General features: G+C 36.9%; 1 long non-coding RNA gene across 1 annotated transcript; it reads left to right on the forward strand.

Moving 5' to 3' along the window:
- The first annotated feature begins 7,808 nt into the window (after positions 1 to 7,808).
- Positions 7,809 to 9,500, forward strand: LOC111744384. The gene is made up of 3 exons (XR_002782134.1): positions 7,809 to 8,125; positions 8,235 to 8,349; positions 8,769 to 9,500. It is a non-coding gene; the product is annotated as an uncharacterized LOC111744384 (long non-coding RNA).
- Positions 9,501 to 10,546: the final 1,046 nt, after the last annotated feature.

Genomic DNA, 10,546 nt, shown 5'->3' on the forward strand with positions numbered 1-10,546 from the left:
ATACCCCAAAGGTTATCATGGTATGGAAGATATTAAAAATAGAAAGAACAGGTCAAAATGGAGTCACTTTTGCTAAGCCACATCACCAAGCCAAAACTTAATAACTAACTAATTACAATTTCAGCCTCTTCCATAAGTGGAATTTGAAACCAATCAGTCTGGAGTGTCCTAATCAACACTCCTGGGGTAATCTGCCTGGTAAGACTTCCTGGCTTCTCCTAAGGGAAGATATCCTTGCCCGAAATAATCCACTCTTTTAACTTCTTAGCCCCATCCTCTTTCTGCCTATAAAAACCTATTTTGTACAACTCACCTAGAGCCCATCTAATTGCTACATGAGATGCTACCTGATTCTTGAATCGCTTAATAAAGCCAATTAGATCTTTAAATTTACTTGCTGACTTTCCTTCTGTAATAAATATGAGGAAAATCTGGGACAACCCAATCCTCCTCCTATCAAAACACTTCTTTAAGTTTTCCTTTGAAAATATGCTCTTTAAAAAAAAAAGGAGAGAAGTGAAAAAGGTTATAACATTAAATGATGCAACTTTTGTGGTAGAGTCTGTCATTTATTAGCTGTGTGAACTTGGGCAAGTTACACCAATGCCTGAGTTTCCTTATCTGTAAAATGAGCATATTATTTTTACCTAACTCACTGAGTTGTGGTAAAGATTAAATAAATGCGTATGTAATATATACAGATTGCTTAGAACAATGCCTGATACCTAACTATTGTATAAGAGTCTGTTAAATACATAAAATACTGGGGGGGGGGGCGGTGGGGGGAAGAGGAAACAACATCAACATCAGGTCAATAAAACTTGGACCTATTCATGTGAACTTTGAAGCAAAAAAATAAAACAATTAGACAGTGATAGATCTGTTGATGGCAGTGAGAGCCCCAAATTAGAAAAAGGCTTACACACAGGTTTGGGGGATCAGATCACCAAAGTGTGTGACTAGACTCTGATACTGAACTTTACTAAGTCTCAATTGTCTCTTCTGTCAAAGAGTAGAATAATATTAACTACATCATAAGGTTCTTGTGAGCAGTAAATGATGTATTCCCTATAAAGCATTAGGACCTGGCCCATCCTGAGTCTTCAATCACAGAGAGTTAGAATTATCCCAGGTACAATGTATTGTTGATCACTTACTGAAATTTTTTTGGCACACTCACAACTTGTTTATTTTTTAAAGTGCCAAATATGCTACATATGTTATCCAGATGGTTAGTATGGAAAAGAACTTTGTTTCCAATTTGGAAATGGACAATAGAAGGAGGAAATCTATGCTGATATCTCCCCAAAGTTAATTACAGGCAGTGGAGTTTGGGAAAGCATGAGAATAGCCTGAAAAGAGTTAGTCTTAGGAGCTATTCAATTCTAGTCCCAGTTTTGTCCTAAACTTGGCACATGACCTTAAATAAGTTAGTTTTCTGCTTCACTCTTAGATTATCTCCTGTGTAAAAGGTGGTGACTGAATAAGAAACAACCTCAAAGATATCTTCATCTCTATTATTGTTATGGAGCAAAGAGGGTTGTGTTGATTTTAGGATCCCTGGGACATCATGAAGGCTCTGTGGACAAGAAGGTGTTACATTTTGCAGAGCAGCACGCAGCTTTGGTGAAGACTGCCATTTCTATGTCATTTATGTTGGCTCCATCTTTTCTCTCTTTGGGAGAGAAACTGCTACACAAAATAACCAAGATTTGGTGGATAGATTCCTGGAGAATATGAATGGTGTTCTAAGTATCTGCTCTTAAAAAAATACTTTACCCAGATATTTGCAGTTGAAATTCATGTATTTAGCTTAAACACTCCCTTGTCTGTAAAACAAAATGAATTACCAACCTGCCTTAACATTGTCTGGCTCTAAGGAGAGAGGAAAAATAAATCAGGTCAGCAATACAGAATCCTAGAATTAGCGAATGTTTGCCTTATTTAGTCATGGTCTGGCTGAGTCATTTTAACTGATATTGTTTGGAATGAAAACTTGACCAGATGTTCACTTAAATGAACTAGAGAGATTAATTATCAGTCCTGCCATATTATCTTGAAGGGTGGGTACAATCATCTCCAAAGAATTTCCTGGAGCTGACGCAAAGGTCGCCGAGAGTAAGTACAGCTGACACTCTATTAACACGCAGGGTACCAGGCGCCACTCTAAGTGCTTCACATATCTTAATTCATTTAGTCACACAATACTCCTTGGAGGGAAGTATATTGTTATCTTTATGAGTCTCAAAGAGGTCAGGTGGCTTGCTTAAGGTCACCCTGCTAGTAACTGGTAAATCCAGGAACTTTGACCCTTAGATCTATGCTTTTCAAACTATGCTATTATCCCTTACCCTATCCGACTGCCTGTGTTTGACCCAAGGTGCTGTTAACAGTTGAATATATTAGCTTCATCATTAATCTGTAAATGAGTAAAGAGGAATTTGAACTATTGTGAATAGGAAAAAAAACAGTGCCTGACCTGAGGGAAGGAAGAATGCTACATTTTGGAGAAAACACCTATACACCTGATTAGTAATTTCTTGGGTTACCAGAACAACATACCCACTGTTTATTCATCTTTTACAATAATTTGAGGAATGTAAGAAGAACTGGAGTTTAGACACCACTCCTTGTCTGCATAAGATATCTGGAATGTTTTGTTTTTATGATCAAAGCCAAGAGGGTAATGCTGGTTGATGCTTCTTGCTTAACCTTAAGAAGAAGCAAAAAGAACTGTTGGATTCTCCTCATTTACATGGAATCCTGAATATTTCTTTGTTGTTGGGCCTTGTAATTACTGTACCGGTTGACACTGATGTTCTTCTCAGCTTAACTTAATGTCTGAAAGCTCCCTTATCTTTTGTCAGCACATTTTGTCCAACAATATAAAGAAAGCATAACACTATGCTATACTTTAGGTTTTGAAATAATGGAGTGGTTTGAAAGGGGTGTTGGTTCTGGATGGGGAAATTTGTGGACAGATCCTTTCAAATCTGAGACTGAAAACTTGTAATATATCTGAACGGCATAATTTCATCTCAAACTCAATCCCCCATTTCTTTTCTCCTAAGGACTGTGCTAAAGATATTTTTAATACAGCATATTTTTCCATTCCCCTCTCCGTGAATGTTTTCAATCCATTTGCATGCAACACAAGCTTTCATCTATATAATTAGGATCCCAGAAACTTGCACCAGTTGGCTGTGACATCTACATATATGCAGTTTTGTCAGTTGAAGCATTGTGATATGACATGTGAGTTAAAAGCTTTAGTAATAGGATAAGAAAGATTGTGAAGGAGGCAGCTTTGACACAAGTATAAATATTATGCTAATCACAAGTAACCAAAAAAATTGGAACTCCAATTAAGAATTTGACTAGTTATATTTTAGCTAACCGCCTCTTACATCTCTCATAGAATTTCTCCAAAAGGGAATAATATGTGTCCTATCGCCTGAAATTGTTTTCCTTTTAAAGAATTTGTTTGTTTATTTGTTTGTTTATTTATTTATGCTGTTAAAACATTTTACACAATCAACAAATAAAGCATAGAAAAATAGAAAGATTACCTAGGGTCTCACATGCTACTTAAATGCTGGCACACTTCCACTTAGTTATAATTATGCTTTGCATATAAATGCTGCATCTTTCATTTTAAAAGCTGAATATTAAATTATCTTATTTTCTTTGTATATGGAACCATAACTTTTAATGCTTTTTATTAACATTATTTGGAATGGATGATCTATAATGTAACTACATATTCCTAAATTCCTAAACAATATGTTTCCAACTTTTCTATTCTAATAAATAATTCAGTATTCAGCTTTATGCCTAAACATTTTCCTTTTTAGGATTACTTTTTGAGTTAGTATCCCTCAAGTGGAGTCACTACTCAAAAATGTATTCTGAAGTTTACTGCAGATAAACATATTTTATTAGCTTATACTAATTTCCTGCAATAAACACACTCACAATGCACTGTTAATTGGTTTGTTCAATTCCAAAAATAAAGTTTGGAAGGCAGAAAGTCACTGTTTTCCACACGGATTCTGAATTTCTCTGGTGCTTTAACTAGAGTTTCTGAATTTTCCTTATGTGACTTTACCATCCTGCTTCGACATGTGTTTCTGCCATGAACGTAAGTCCTTGAGCTTATTCAGTGGAAGTCTCTGGCTTTAATCACTGGCTCTTTCCACCTAGATGAATTCCCTCTTATGACCACAGTCTTCTGCCTCTTTCCTGGTGAGAATGGATATTATGGTTATTACCCCACATTCATTCTATAACTTCCCTATGTCAATCCTTTGAGGGAATTGGCCCAACTACAGCTGCAGAGGTGGTCTCTGATTTAACCTAATTGATCTTTCACTTGCCTGCCTCTCTACTGAAACTGCTCTGGTCATGTCACCAATGACCTTCATTTTGTTAAATCTAAGAATCAATTCCCAGTCCTCATCTTACTTCACTTGTCAACAGCTTTTGGCACAGTTAATTATTCCTTCCCCCTTGATACACTGTCTTCACTCGGCTTCCAGGACCTAATCAAGTCAGCATCTAATCAAGAAAACAGAAACTATTCTTACTATTTGACCAGAAATAATTTAATTCAGGGCCTTGATGACACAGGTGACAAAAGAACTGAAAGGCCAAACAGGAGATTGCAAGAAAACCAGAGACTGGCAATAGCAGGAACATAGTATTAGCCCAGGATGGAGGAATAAGGAGGCGAGGAGGTGCTCATGGGTTTGGGGGGCCCATCACATGCTAGAACTATGAAGGATTTGTCTGGCAGATACTGGAGAAAGAGAAGATACCACCACAACCAGAGACACCACCTCAAAGAAGGAGAGAAAGTCTCTGGTTTCTTCTTTTCTCCTTCCCTCCAAATTTCCATCAGTATCTTTCATAAACCAATCCCAGCAGGAGAGCAAAAAACATCAGAATCTTGGAAAAGCAGCCTGCAGGGGTCAATCCCAAGTTGGGGAAGGATGAGGGATTGGTACAGGACCAAGTCTGGCACAGTGAACTTGGTTTATCCCCTGCTTCACTGGTTACTCCTTCCTTGTCTTTCTATGGGCTCCTAGTCTTCTCCACGTCCTCTTAATGTTGAAGTGCTCCAAGGCTCAGTGCTTAACCTATCTTCTCTTCTAGTTATCTGTGAATGCTTAGTAAGCTCCTTCAACCTTAAATTGTTTAGAACTACGATTTATTGTCACCTCTCATGATTCCATGGCTTGACAAAGGCTCAGCTGGGCAGTTCTCTTTTTGGATCTATCATGACGTTTTTGGCAAATATTGTGACATTTCAATCAGCTTCCACTTCAGGAATGAAGAATACATTATATCAGCTGTTGGGAGCATGCCTGACAGATAGCCCTCAGCTATCAGTCTTCTTTAGGGAATGCCTCTGAGGGTCAAGGCCTCACACCCTTCTCAAGGTGGCCTGTATCCAATAACTGATTATTATGAGGATATAAAACCCAACCCTTTCATCCCAATTTGATACAGATATAAAGGATCATCTCACCTCAGAACTCCCCAAAAGGGTCTGTTGAGGCTTCTGATTAAATTGTTTAGCAGCTTCATTTCTCTTTTTTTCATTCCTGCTTCCAACCCTTTTCTTCCCTCACACAGGTATTTAAACCCAAAGCACTTCCTAATGAATGGCCTCTTTCTCAGAATCTGCTTCCTGGGGAACCTAATCTACTGCATGGTTGCACTCAGCTGGCAGCCGAGGCTGGAGTATTCTAACATCGACTGGGCTGAACATCTACAATGGCTCACTCACACAGCTAGCAGCTGGTACTGACTATTGATTGAAACTATCAGCTGGAATGTCTGTCTACACAACCTCTCAGTGTGGCTTGGCTTCCTCTCAGCATGGTGGCTAGGTTCTGACTGGGGGCATTCCAAACATAAGTGTTGAAAATGCCTGGGTTTATTGTCACTTCCCAGAATGTCAATTCTGGTCAATGAAGAAACAAAGATTCAAATGAAGGCGTATTAGACTCCTTTCTTAATGAGGAGTCTAATATTGAGGGAAAACATTCTTATCAAGAAGGAAAGAAGGAGAAAGATGCTATCTCTGTAGACTTCCTACCACATTGTTTCCTCTCTGTCCCCTTTACCACTTGATTAAAACTGCTCTTGTCATAATCACCAATTATCTCCATATTATCTCTATTTCAACTCTTGTCCCCTCATAGTCCATTCACAATTCATCAGCTAGATTGTCAAACCACGCAATTTCTCAGCTGAAAAGACAGCAATGACTCCCCCTTTTACTCTAAATAATAATCAAGGCTTTACAAGAGCTCACAAGACTTACATAATCTGGTTTCATTATCTCTCTGACCTCATCTTGCTTTTGATTCTTCCCTCACACCATTCTGGCCTCACTGCTATGCTTTGAATGTACCATGCAAGCTCCTGTCTTAGGTTCTTTGCATTGACTGTTCACTCTGCTTGGAGTGCTTTGCTTGAAGATCATCTGATGGGTAACTCCCTCCTTCTCTGAAGGCTTTGTTCAAATGTCACCTTTCTAATGAATCCTATCCTATGTTAATCACTTTGTTTAAAACTGAAGCCATCTCTTTCAACTTTTAACACTCCAAATCCCTTTTCCCCTGCTTTATTTTTCTTTTTATTCTGTAGCATTTATCACCTCCTAAACTACTGTATACTTATTATGTTAATCTGTCTGTCTCTATCCACATGATAATATGGATCTTTATTTTATTTACCACTGTATTCCAAATGCTTAGAACAATGCCTGACACATGTTAGGCACTCAATAAATATTTTGAATGAGCAAATGAATGAATGAATGAATCCTTGTAACCCAGTCTTTTGCCATCAGTGCATGGAATTTACCTAGCTGACAGTTTAGATCAAGAATGTATCTATTACTCAGTTTAGGTCAATGAAACAGAAGAAAATCTCTGCTGAGTAATTTTAGAAATCCATCACTCCTCTGAGAGAGCTTCTAGAAAACATCTTTTTTCCCCTTCTGAATGATATAGCATAAGGATATGAAATCCAGAGCTGCTGCAAACCATTTTGTTTTGAGTGTAGCCTTCCTTAGGATAAAGCTGTCAGCATGGGAGGCAGAGTAGTGGACTAATGACATGGCTTGACAAAGGCTCAGCTGGGTTGAGTTGCTGAAGTCTTCAACTCTGAATCGTCTAGTTATGCAAAGGAATACATCTCTTTTGTTAGTTATATCAATGTAAATTGCATTTTGATTCTACAGTATAGAGATACCTCTAGGATTATCTATGGTAGTCTAATCAAAAATCTTACATTTATTTTCTCAGTTCTCCATAATTTTCTATGTTGTTATAGACTAATTCAAACATACCTCTTCCATCAAATTTTCTTAGCTCATGAATGCTTTTGCAAAGAGATCTCTTATTTTTTCATTATTATTTATGTATTAATAAAATAATATCTATTCTTATGTTCTGATAACTTGTCCAGGCAAATAGTCTTATATATGTTCTGATTATTTGAATCTATTTCTGCTCCAACTGGGCCAAGTATCAGTAAATAGGGTGGCTCTTTATTACCTTTCTGACCTTATTCCCTATAACTCCTTTCTCTCACTCTGTTCTATTCATGCTGGTCTTTTTTCTGTTCTCTCAAAGCACTAAGCTCTTTTGTCTCAGGGCCTCGAACTTGACATTCCCTCAGCCCAAAGCTCTCTTTTTCTAGCTGTAATCATGGTGTCTTCACTCAGCTTTTTCAAGACTTTTCAAATGTCACTGTGACAGTTAATTTTACATGTCACTCTAACCAGGATAAGGGATGCCTAGGTAGTTGCTAAATCTTTATTACTTGTTGTGTCTATGAGAGTGTTTCTGGAAGAGATTAGCATTTAAATCAGTAGACCGAATAAATGCGGGCACCATCCAATCCATTAAGGGGCTGAACAGTACAAAAAGGCAGAGGAAAGGTGAATTTGCTCTCTGCTTCAGCTGGGGCTTCCACCTTCTCCTGGCCTCAGACATCAGTACTCCTGGTTCTCAGGCCTGCAGATTCAGCCAACGCCTGGGGTTGTATATAGAGATACCAGAAGACAATCCTGCATCCTAACTTCACTTTTATATACTTGATGGATCAGGTATCTGTATAAGATTTTATTTATTACTCCTCTATTAAAAATGATGGAAACATATTAACATTGATAAGTCACAAAAATATTGTCATTTATTTGTTTGAATATTTTCTAGGTACTGAATATATAACAAATTAATCAACAAAAATTTATTCTCTGCTCTAATGAAGCTTATAGTCTCATGTGTGAGGCACAAATTAAAGAAGCAAACACACGGTAAATAACTATGTGTAAGTAGTGATGAAGGCAAGATCGTTTATTGCTGTTGTGAGTTCTGATTATTTATGATGAAATATTTTGGAGAGCAAAATGGCATACCAAATATAGAAATGCCTGGGTGACCGAACTCAAATCTTTTCTGTAGGAAGACACACGAATCACTTTTTTTTTTTCCTTTTGGTCAAAATCTTATTCAAATCCATCTCAACATTGAGTTTAATAGCTAATTAAAAAAAATAATAATAAAGGAAACTCCTGCTTGTGCAAAGCCATGGAAATGGTAAGACAAATAGATTTGTGGAAATAAAAGGTCTTTTTTCATTTTTCTAAGCCTGGGAACGGCTTGGAATGGAATTATTGGCTTGTAGAGAATGGACTGTAATATGTGGTTTAGTTGCTTAATTCCTTAAAGAAATGTCATTGTTTTTAGGTTATTTTGTGGTGAAGCCAGAGTCTCTTCTGTTTCATCTCCAAACAATGGTGAAGACTGAAAGTGTGTGATCGTGGGAGCAGGGAGCAAGTACTTCCTTGGATTGAGTCAGTGCTCACGCTGAATTCATCCCTATCAAGGGCCCTCTTTTTAAAAAACTTCTTACTGAGTGTAACAGGGCACAAATCATCAGTGTACACTTTGCGGAATTATAGCAAAGTAAACATACCTGTGCAACCACTTTCCAGGGAAATCTTGCTTGTGTCCCTTCCCAATCACTATCCCCACCTCTCCAAGGACATTACTACCTGGACATATAACACTGTACATTTATCTCAATATATGTTATTCAACATTATAGATTCATTATACATTTATATTCATTATATATCTATATAGTCAATGTATTTAATGAACTATGGAGTATCTAATCTTTTGTGTCTGCTTTTTTTTCTCTCAATGTTGTTTTTGTGAGATTTGTATGCAGTGGGAGCTCAAGATTTATTAATATTGCTATGCAGTATTCCATGGCATGAATTTATTTATCCATATCACTACTGTAGGACATTGGGGTTAAATCTAGTTGAAGTATATCAAGAATAATGCTGGGATAAACATCAGTCTAAATAATTTTTAATGAGTAAATACTATATTTCAACCGAGCATACATCTAGGAATGAAATTGCTGGTCCTTGGCTTTGTGTATGTTCCATATTAATAGGTAATGTCACACAGTTTTCCGAAGTGATTGTGCTCATTTTTATTCCTGCTGGCAATATATAGGAATTCCAGTTTGAATTCAAAACTTGCCAATCTTTGTAATTTTAGCCATTTTGGCAGGAAAGAGCCTCGTTTTGATCATGTTTCTTTAGGCAATCATTTTTGCTTTGTCAACTCATTTTATATACACTTAAAATAGTTGTACATGTCATTTTTTCATAAATCATTTCATAAAACTACATACTCTAAAAAACTTTAGTCTTCACCAGTTCCTGACTTCACTACATTATCTTCCACTTGTAATACATAGGAATAATAATAATAATAGATAAGATCTGTCAAAAGCTTACCATATGCCAGACACTATTCATTCCTCCTAACATTATTTAATTTTTTCCTATCATCACTAGGAGATAGGTTCTAGCATTTTCCTCTTTTTACAGGGTCCAGAACTGAGGCCCAAAGAAATAAATTAACTTATTCAAAGTCACACAGTTAGTATCTGGTCATACTTGGGTTAGGTCATAAGCAATTCAGCTTCAGAGCCAGTGTTAAAAAACACTTTGCATTATCACATATTTACATGTAACAAAAAATCCAGTATCCTCCCATTAGCCTTCAAAGTTCCTGGAAGCTTCCATTTTCCTGTTAATATCTTTCTCATATTGCTGGCTTTTGATGAGTATTTACTGTCACCCTTATTTTTCTATCTGTCCTATTGTCCTGTATGCTGGGTGGGCCTTCAGCATATTTTCCTTGATTTCTTTAAGAGATCCCAGTACAAGGAAATGCTTTATATTAACTGAAGAAAGTTATGCCATAATAAAGCTAATAATATAAAGTTTAATATAAGGATTTTATGTACCTAAAATCCTATTGCCAGCCAGACCACTGAGCAATTGTCACTGGCCAATTTATTTGCAGGTCCTCTCACTGATGCCATTTTGTTGTTCCATTTCATCCTTTCTTTACTATTTTCCTTTTGTCTCTCCAAAGTGTATATTCAACCCCAACATAAGCATTTTAGATCCTCTTTACCACTCTTCAATTACTCTTCA

This window comes from Pteropus vampyrus, unplaced genomic scaffold (genome assembly GCF_000151845.1).
Source record: "Pteropus vampyrus isolate Shadow unplaced genomic scaffold, Pvam_2.0 Scaffold134, whole genome shotgun sequence".
NCBI classification, from domain to species: domain Eukaryota; kingdom Metazoa; phylum Chordata; class Mammalia; order Chiroptera; family Pteropodidae; genus Pteropus; species Pteropus vampyrus.